Source organism: Cibotium barometz, chromosome 34 (assembly GCF_041138505.1).
Source record: "Cibotium barometz isolate CiBa-2024 chromosome 34, ASM4113850v1, whole genome shotgun sequence".
NCBI lineage: Eukaryota > Viridiplantae > Streptophyta > Polypodiopsida > Cyatheales > Cibotiaceae > Cibotium > Cibotium barometz.
The window spans coordinates 3,019,854-3,029,194 of record NC_141079.1 but is presented as its reverse complement, the minus strand read 5'-3'; the positions used below and the strand labels follow the sequence as shown (position 1 = coordinate 3,029,194).

Genomic DNA, 9,341 nt, shown 5'->3' with positions numbered 1-9,341 from the left:
TAGCCTTCCACATTGAAACACACCATCAAACAACGAAGTGAGTGAGTGAAACGACAAAGAGAGTTCCACATTAAAAAGCATCATTAACGGAGAACCACTAGCCTTCCACATTGAAAGTAGTGTGGAATCATGAAGAAAGTGGAGTCTCACATCGAATGAAGAACCATAATCAGAATTAACACTCGATCTAACCTTTATATATAATATATAGGACTTCACAATTAAGAGCATCATGCAACATTATCAATAATATTCACCTTGACAGAACATGATCACCTTGAAAGAACAAGATCACATCACATGAAATAACATGGATAATTCACCTTGAAAGAACATGATCAAACCATTAACAATAATCACCTTGAAATAACATGATGTATAATTCACCTTGAAAGAACATGGCCAACAATTAAACCTTGAAAGAACATGGTCACCTAACTTGAGCATGTACCATCCATAATCACCTTTAGGGGGGGGGGGTCACGCCATAGAGAGACTAGGGCATTAACCTTCACCTACATGCATTAAGCTACACCTTCATACATTTTATGTAGCGAGACCAAAATAACTAACTCTACAGATTAAACCAGAAAACATGCAGGTTAAGCCCCGGGGGCTGCCTCCTGAGCCTTGCTCTGGGTTTGCCCACCCAAATCTCTAGCCTTGTGCTTCACCTGCTCGGCCGTGTCATGGAGCCGCGTCATGGCGTACTCGACCTGCTCGGCGCCGGGCGGATGCCGGCCCTTGAAGTACCGGTAGATCCAAGAGATTGCCGTGATCGTGGCGAGGGCTGCGGTGCCTGCGGTGAGCAAGCCGGCAGTGCACAGGAAGAGCACAAAGCCGGCAGGCACAAGGATGGGGCTGAAGAAGATGAAAACGGGGGTGAGAAGGATGAGGGTGATGACAGTGCCGGCAGTCAGGACGCCGCCGAGTGCGAGGAGAGCGATCCACCCAACGGGTCCAGGGCTGTGCTTTCTGATCTTCTGAAAGAGCCCTTGGGCTTGTTCTCGGGCCTGCTCACGAACCTCGCGGGCCTGGTCGCGAGCTTGGTGGTACTGCGCCATAGCTACTGCTTGCAGGTTGAGGATGACAGCAGCAAAGCCTTAGTTAGGCTAAGCTAACCTAAGCAAGCAGTGTTTATATTATTATTATCACAGAACGATTGCACTGGGGCTGCGCGCAGGAGGCGAACGAACACGACGACGAGGCTCAAACCGCCGTATTTCTCACGTTAATAGTCCACCTACCAAACCAGCGCATGGGCCTTCACGTGGACGGGGTTTCTAAACTTAACACTCCCACACCTTTGCATGGGAACACTGATTCTATATGCTAACATGCCCTCCTTTTGACACGAATGCAAAGGCCGTCTCCACTCGTGTCGCCCATCAAGGCGCCACACCCCAACCTTTGCTAAATAGATAGTAGAACTCTAAGGTAACCCTCCAAGATACATTTGCTCTTTTCACTTCTTGAATGGAATGAACTAAACCAATATGACACCAAAATCTTTTTTTAAGAATAAGGTGGTGGAATTTTTTGCAATCAAAATAGTGAGGTCACCAGCAAGGAAGAAGACCTTTTTTTAAAAGATAAGTTTAGGGTAGAAACCTAAAGGTTACAAAAATGCCATCCACACGCAAAGTCCATTTTTTCTACTCATTTCAAAATTAACCCTTAGTGCAGTTTCACATGTATCAAATGTTGCAAGTTTGAATGCTTTTATGTTTTCACATGTAATTCACACGGATCCTCTCCTTGGCTATGGCCAAAAGGTAATGTAATTGCACTTGTAACCTTAGTGTTCCCTCCATATCCCACCTATATGGGAGAGGAAGAGTTTGAACAGTGACTATACAAGTGTATTTTTCATTTTGGAAAGTCTAGTGGTATCTAGAGTGGATGTCACAAATCATGTGTAGCATATTCTGATTTGGTATATTGTGATACAGTTCTTGTGAGCATGGAGGGGGAGGGGGTATGTGTGTGCAAATATAAACACCAAGGAGGGGTGTTGAAGAATTGGTGAGAGCAATAAGGTGCTCCTAGATTTATAAAATGTGACACCAATGGGGAGTGTTGGAAAGTATAGTGTCATATATTTATGTAAATGAGGGGGAGTGTCAGAAGTATGATTTGGTTAATGTCAAGTTCTGTAATGTTGGAAGGATAAGAACATGGGTAGGTGCTGTCTTGGGAAGGTGCCAACTAAGTGAATAAGGATTCCACATGTAAAGGATATTAGCTTTCTATATTAGAAGCTTCTCATTATATATTTGATAACATATTGCAATATTATGCATAGTGGCCTCCACACATTTGTTAACCACTCCGGTTAACATCATTTTTCAAGCATGGTCACGCTTCTTGTAACCTATCATTTTGCGCAAAGCGCTTATTGATAAAAAGATATATGGGATGACCGAGCTTACGGCTTGTGTAATGCCGGTCGTAGGAATGAGCTAGAGGTATATAGACCTAGAAAGTCAATTTTGGCCCCCCAATTATAAATGGGCAGCCGACCATTGTAAAAAGTGAGCTCATGTATATAAGTCATTTTATGGAATATGAAAAGGGACAATCCCATTTGTCTCAATTGACTCTCTCTCTCTCTCTCTCTCTCTCTCTCTCTCTCTCTCTCTCTCTCTCTCTCTCTCTCTCTCTCTCTCTTATGGTTGCATGCTTGTGTTGTGAATACTTGCTTGCTTGATTGTTGTGTATGCATGGAGGGGATGGTGTTAATCTAGCTTCTCTTATCCTCTCCCTCCTCTTGTCTTTATCTCAAGATCCCTCTTGCATGCACATTGGCATTGAGTGGAGGTAGAGCTTTCCATAGCTCCCTTATTCCTTGCTCATTAGTTCTAGCTTGTGAATCTCCACTTGGGTGACACAAGTGGTGGTGGAGTGAGCCCCTAGCGGCCTCACATAGGGGAGTTAACCCTCATTAGGGTTGGCTAAATGCTCTTGCATGGTTTCATTCTCTTCTTCTCTCTCTCTCTCTTGTGCAAGGTAGTATGTTTAGGTTAACATCTTTGGTGCCGTTGTCGGGGGGATAAGCATTTAGCTTAGGGTCCTCCATACATTTCACTTGCTAGAGCCTTTACATTTCCCGATTGGAGTGCAAATCCACCAATTGTTGCATGTTGATGTGCTTGTTGCTTGTTTGTTGATTTTGTTTACGGAGCATTGGAGCGTCGAAGTCTTCATCGGATGTGGGAGACACAAGTAGGTGCTTGATTTTATTCTTGAGATTCATGCAATTTTTTATTTTTGTTCAACATTTGTTAAGTTTGCACAAATATCGTAATCATCTAATTAATCCCAACTAATTAGGTTTTCTTAGGCATTCTAGGCATTATTAGGTAGCTAGGGACTCTAGCTCTAGCCTCCTACAAAAATAAAAACTTAAAAAAACATTTGGGAAACACTTAAATCATTAGAAATATGACGAGGAGAGTAGGTGGAATTTTCACTTTGGAAGGGTTTCTGAGAAGCGCGTATGGCCATACCCTTCTCAATGCCATAGCCATGGCAACTTTGCCACGCTCATACCTTTCTCCAGAGCAAATCTTTTGATATCTCCATCATTAAATTTGGCAGAGGGCATTTAAAAGGGAATAATCTTCATTAATTGAGCATAAAGAGCATTAAACAAGGGGTATAGCTACATTGTCAGGGAATCTCAGTAGGTGGCTGTTAGCACCTGCACCATTATAAATCTATGTGAACTGGAAGCATACAACCGTACTGTTTAAATCATATGCCCGTACCATCTGGAGCATACAGTCGCTCCTTCCCTAAAGCCATGCTCTACCATGCCCATACCTTCCGTTTTGCCATGCCCATTCCTTCTTCCCTGCCCCACAACAAGCATATGCTGTGTCAACTTTGCCACGCTCGTACCATCTACTTAACCATGCATATACTATCATCTCTACCATGCTCGTATCTTTTGGCAACTTTTCCACACCCGTACCTTCTGGAGCGTACGCCCATTCCTTCATCTTTCACAAGTGCAAATCTATTCCTTCTTGTAGCCACGTCCTTGACTTTCAGGAAGCGTACGTCCATGTCAACTTAGCCACACCCGTGGGGTAACTTTGTGTTCCTTCTGAAGCATATGCCCGTGTCCTCAACAAAATGTATGCCCATACCATCTTGAAAGCGTATGACTATACCATTAAAAAAAACATTGTAAAATAGACTATCCACAAGGAGGAGCAATGCTATTCCACACATTCATGCACCTACACTCGGGAAAATTTGTACAAAACAACCCTCTATTCGATGATATAAACTCTCTTGACACTCCCTCACTTATAAGGTCATACCCACCGGTCAACAACACAACTTGGAGCCAAATGGTGTTAGTCTTTGACAGCACCAGTGAGAGTGAAGATCATCCCAGCACAAGATAAGTTATTCCTAACCTAGAGACAGGAGGACTAGAGGCCCAGTGTATGGACAGACCACCTATCTTGGTGCAAGACCCTAACTCCCTTACTCGTTCACAAAGAAGCATTGCTTTGAGGCTCCGGAATTTTATCATGTGAAACGTAGAGTCAGACGAGCCACATCCCAGGGAGAGAGGTATGGAAAACCAACTGGAAAGAGAGCCCACGTGGCCTCTAGATCCTAGAGCGAAGATAGAGCAAAGTGAGAGTAACCAATCCGCTAGTCTGGAGGGCCATGCCCACCTTAGGGGTGGTCGATTCATACTAAGCCCAAGGATCAATGCTAACCTGAGGACAAGAACCAACTCTTTAAGGGCCTGAGATGTCCTATCATGTTGGGGTAAAGGCATTATGCCCACCCTTATAGTGTGTACTAGCCCATAAGTTATAGTACATAGTACACTTAGTACATTTAATGTACTAAGTGCACTATGTGTACTAGTGCAATATACATGTGTGATAGGGGAGTCACACACTCACACTTGGTGAGTTGACTTATCCCACAACTCTCTCTCTCTCTCCCTTCTTCTCTATGTGTGTATGTCTCCCACATGAAACTCTAACCCTAATTCTCCTATTCAACTAGTATCAGAGCCAACAGCAAGAGCCCTGGTTTTAGAGTTTTGTTCTCAAGGGTGCAGAGCTGGAAATCGGCATAGAAGAGCTGCAAAACGACCTCATGTGCTGTACGGACTCCTGTGTGCTGCTGTGCAGACCTGGTAACCCTGGTCGCCACACTTCTTCAGCCAAGTCATAGGCAACGTGAGCAGCTTGCCAGCAGGCGTTGGTCCACAAGGCGTAAGGCTGTGTGAACATGGGAAAGCGTGTAGACGCCTGGCCATGAAGCGTGTAGCGCTACTAGGCGGAGGCGTTGAAGGCGATCTCGAGCGACTGGGTGGCGTTGAGGCGTTTGGTCGCTAGTCGGCTGGCTACTAGGCGAAGGCAGGCGGGCGTCCATGGAACACGCCTACGAGCAAGTACCCGTAGCGTGAAGGGGAGGCAGGCGAGCGAGGAGTAGCCGCAGCATCAACAGCGTTGTGGTGCGTGTACCAGCGTGCCGTGCAGCCATTAAGTCGGCGTTCGCTTTGCCCTTTTGGCCACTGTTGCAAGCAATCGAGGGCGACACAGCTCCCACAGTTGGGGCATCGGGGATCTCTTCTCGACGGCCTGTCCCGTGTAATCCCATTCGCATTGTACTTTGCTGCCCAGCAGCGTGGGCTGCTCACCTGCTGCCCCGCAGGAGCCACGCTGCCCAACCAGGCAGCGCAGAGGGCTACCCAGCTATCCATACAACTGCAGCAGCAACTGCATCAGCATCAGCATCAACAGAGCAGCATCCGATTCAGCAACATCAGCAAGAAGCGTCCCCCCCCTTTCTGCAAACAGCATCAACACAAAGAAATTCAGCCTGCAAATTGTAGAAAATTCAAAAATTAAGAGGTATTTGCTTCAATTCTTTGGGAATTTCTTATCAATTCAATCAATTAAGAAGGTAGTACAGGTGCCGAATTGCTCAATTTTTAAGCAAAATTGGCAAAATTGGGTGACATTGGTCACAATCAGGATCAATTTGCAGGAAATTGGATGTCAATATTTGGGGCTTTTGATGTAATTGTGTAATTAAGCATTCATACATGCTGTATGATGTGAGAAATCGCACATTCGGGCAAAATTGCAGCAAATTGCAGTGCAAATCAAGGGACTTTTGTGCCGATTGGGTTGATTTGCATGCAGGCAATCACATTTGATGCTTTGGGCAATGTGTTGATGCCTGTCAAGCACTCAATGTGCCTATAAATCAAGGGGCTTTTATGTATTGGATGTATATGTGGCCAGGGAGAAGCATCGTGAAGACTTTGGATGCCTTCATGTGCGTCAATGTACCATGTATGATCAGAAATTGATCTTAAATCAAGGGGCTTTTCAAGATTTTATGCTTGTTGAGCTTGGCAAAACAGCAGGCAATACTTTTATGCCTTGAATCCTCAGAAATCAGCTTGCAGTCAAGGGGCTTTTGCCCAATTTCTATTCGGGACTGTTGTATGCAGTGATCGGGACTGTAAAAGTCTGATTTTCACTCATTTTGACAGCCAGGAGAGCATTTATTGCTACTGTACCTGCTGGTACAAATTTGGTACAGCTTTGTACAAGTTTTGGCATGGCTGCACATTGATTTGAGTGAGCAAAAATCTCAATTTCAGCTGCTGTACTTGCTGGTACAGGTTTGGTACATCATTGGTAAGCACTTGGTACTGTTGTACAGTACTTTGGAAGGGCAACAGAGCACATTTAAGGTGCTGTCCTAAATCTACAGCAACCAGATTTTGGTGATTTCATCACATACAGTGGGAGTAGAGTTGCATTTGTGCTTCCACAGTGGGAGATAAACTTTAGGAGAACAACTGTGAGCACTTTGTGTGCTTTTGGTGCAGTGTTTGCACATTTTGCAGGGAGTCACGCATTGACAGGTTGCATATTGCTATGGCAACCACAGGTGAGAGCTCTTCATTGCTTCACATCAAGAAGCTTGAAGGCTCACATAACTATGATATTTGGCAAACCCAGTGCTATAATGTGTTGCTCCAGAAGAAGCAGCACAAGCCTATCAAAGAAAGGGGTGTAATGCCCGCTTCTCTTACTGCTGAAGAGTGGGAAGATATGGATGAGCTGGCAAGATCTACTATCATGTTGTCTGTGTTAGACTCTTTACTTTTCAGCATTCGTGAAGAGAAGACAGTTTGGGGAATGTGGCAAAGATTGCAGGACTTGTATGCCCATCAAAGTGCCTCAAGCAAAGTGTATTGGTTGAAGAAACTCATAGGTCTTCAGATGAAGGAAGGGGCGTCTATGGCAGCCCATCTAAATGAGTTTAATGGTATTGTCAGCCAGGTCATTAATCAAAAGTTGGCAATGGACGATGAGTTCAAAGCCACCTTTCTCTTATGCACTTTGCCAGAGAGTTGGGACACATTCAGGACAGCCAGCAATTCAAATGCTATGCTGTCATATGCAGATGTTGAGGGTGCGCTCCTTTAAGAGGAGATGAATAGGAAAAACAACTCTGTTGGAAAGTCCAATGCAATGAATGCACGTGGGAGATCCCAGCAAAGGGGTAAAAGCCAAGAACGGGGAAGGAGCAAGTCCCGCTCCAAAAAGGACTTGGAATGCCATTATTGTGGCAAGAAAGGACATATCAAAAAGCAATGCTACAAATGGAAGAACGATCAAAAGGAAAAGGGCAAAGGAAAAGACAAAGATGAAGCCAAAGATGTAAAGCCAAAGGGCAAAAGTGGAGTCAAGATTGAAGAAATCAATGTGTCACATGCAGGTGACAGTGAGGATGAGGTCCTATTCACGTCTTCACTTGATGCCCATTCACTTCTTACAGGAGATGGTCATGGTATGCACTCATGGATCATTGATTCAGGTGCCTCCTTTCATGTCACAAGTTGCAGAGACTTGTTTGTCAGGTATACTGTGCAGGCAATGAAGGAGTAGTTTATTTGGGTGATAACCATGCATGCAAGATTCTTGGCAGAGGTGATGTGAGGCTTGTGTTTTCAGATGGCTCACAGCTTATGCTCCATGATGTCAGGCATGTGCCTGAGATCAAGAAGAACCTGCTTTCTACTGGACAGCTTGATGATGCTGATTATGTTACCACATTTGGTCGTGGAAAGTGGAAGATTAGTAAGGGCTCACTGGTTGTTGCCAGAGGCTCTAAGGTGGACACTCTTTACTTCATGCATGCAGGTGTTTGTCACCATGCTAATGTAAATACAACCGAGCTGTCGGAAATCTCTATGTGGCATAGCCGGTTGGGACACATGAGTGTCAAAGGAATGGAGCAATTGTCTCGTTTTGGTTACTTGCCTTCTCTAAAGCTCTCAAGTTTTCAGTTTTGTGAGCATTGTATATATGGCAGGCAACTCCAGTGCCCCCACAAGAAAGCTCTTGGACAGAAAGATGCTCAGTTAGAGCTTGTGCATACAGATGTATGTGAGATGCCTCAGCTTTCTTTGGGAGGGGCAAAATATTTTGTGTCTTTTATAGATGATGCCACACGCAAGGTGTGGGTTTATCCTCTTCGTTTGAAGAGTGATACATTCTCAGTGTTTGAGAAGTTTGTTGCTCTTGTTGAGAATCAAACTGGCAAAACACTGAAGGCTTTGCGTTCCGACAATGGTGGAGTATATGTCCAAACAGTTTCAGGACTTTTGTGATGCTAAAGGCATCAAGAGGGAGCTCTCTACTCCTTATGATCCTCCACAAAACGGGACAGCAGAGAGGATGAACAGGACCATTCAGGAGAAGGTCCGTTCTATGTTGTCACATGCTGCATTACCTCATGGTTTTTGGGCTGAAGCTGTTATGACAGCCGTTCAACTTATAAACAGGTCACCTACACGAGGCTTGGTGGGAAAGTGCCAGAAGAAGTATGGACAGGGAAGCCTCCATCATACAAGCACTTGAGAGTGTTTGGTTGCGTTGTGTACGTGCACATACGCAGGGAAATGCGCACCAAACTTGATCCTAAGTCTCACAAATGCATATTCCTAGGATATGGTGACAGAGGTGAAATGGGGTATAGACTTTGGGATCCCGTGAATAGAAAGATTATACGCAGCAATGATGTCATTTTTGATGAAACATGCATGTATAAGGAGCCTGCAAGGCAACAGGAGCCTAGTAGAGTCATCTTTGATGATGATGGACATCATGGACAACAACCAAGGGCTGTAAATCAGCCATTACAGCAGCAAAACCAGCCCTTAAATGGTGCTGAAAATGGTCCAAATGAACAGCCAGAGATGACAGAAGATATCCCTATGGGTATCCCACAGTTAGAGGAGATACCGGGCATGATATTTCAGCCTTATGGCATGG

The 9,341-nt window shown here is 44.7% G+C and overlaps 1 pseudogene; it reads right to left on the bottom strand.

The window, feature by feature from the left end:
- Positions 1 to 345: 345 nt before the first annotated feature.
- Positions 346 to 1,169, bottom strand: LOC147618611 (oleosin G pseudogene; annotated as a pseudogene).
- Positions 1,170 to 9,341: the final 8,172 nt, after the last annotated feature.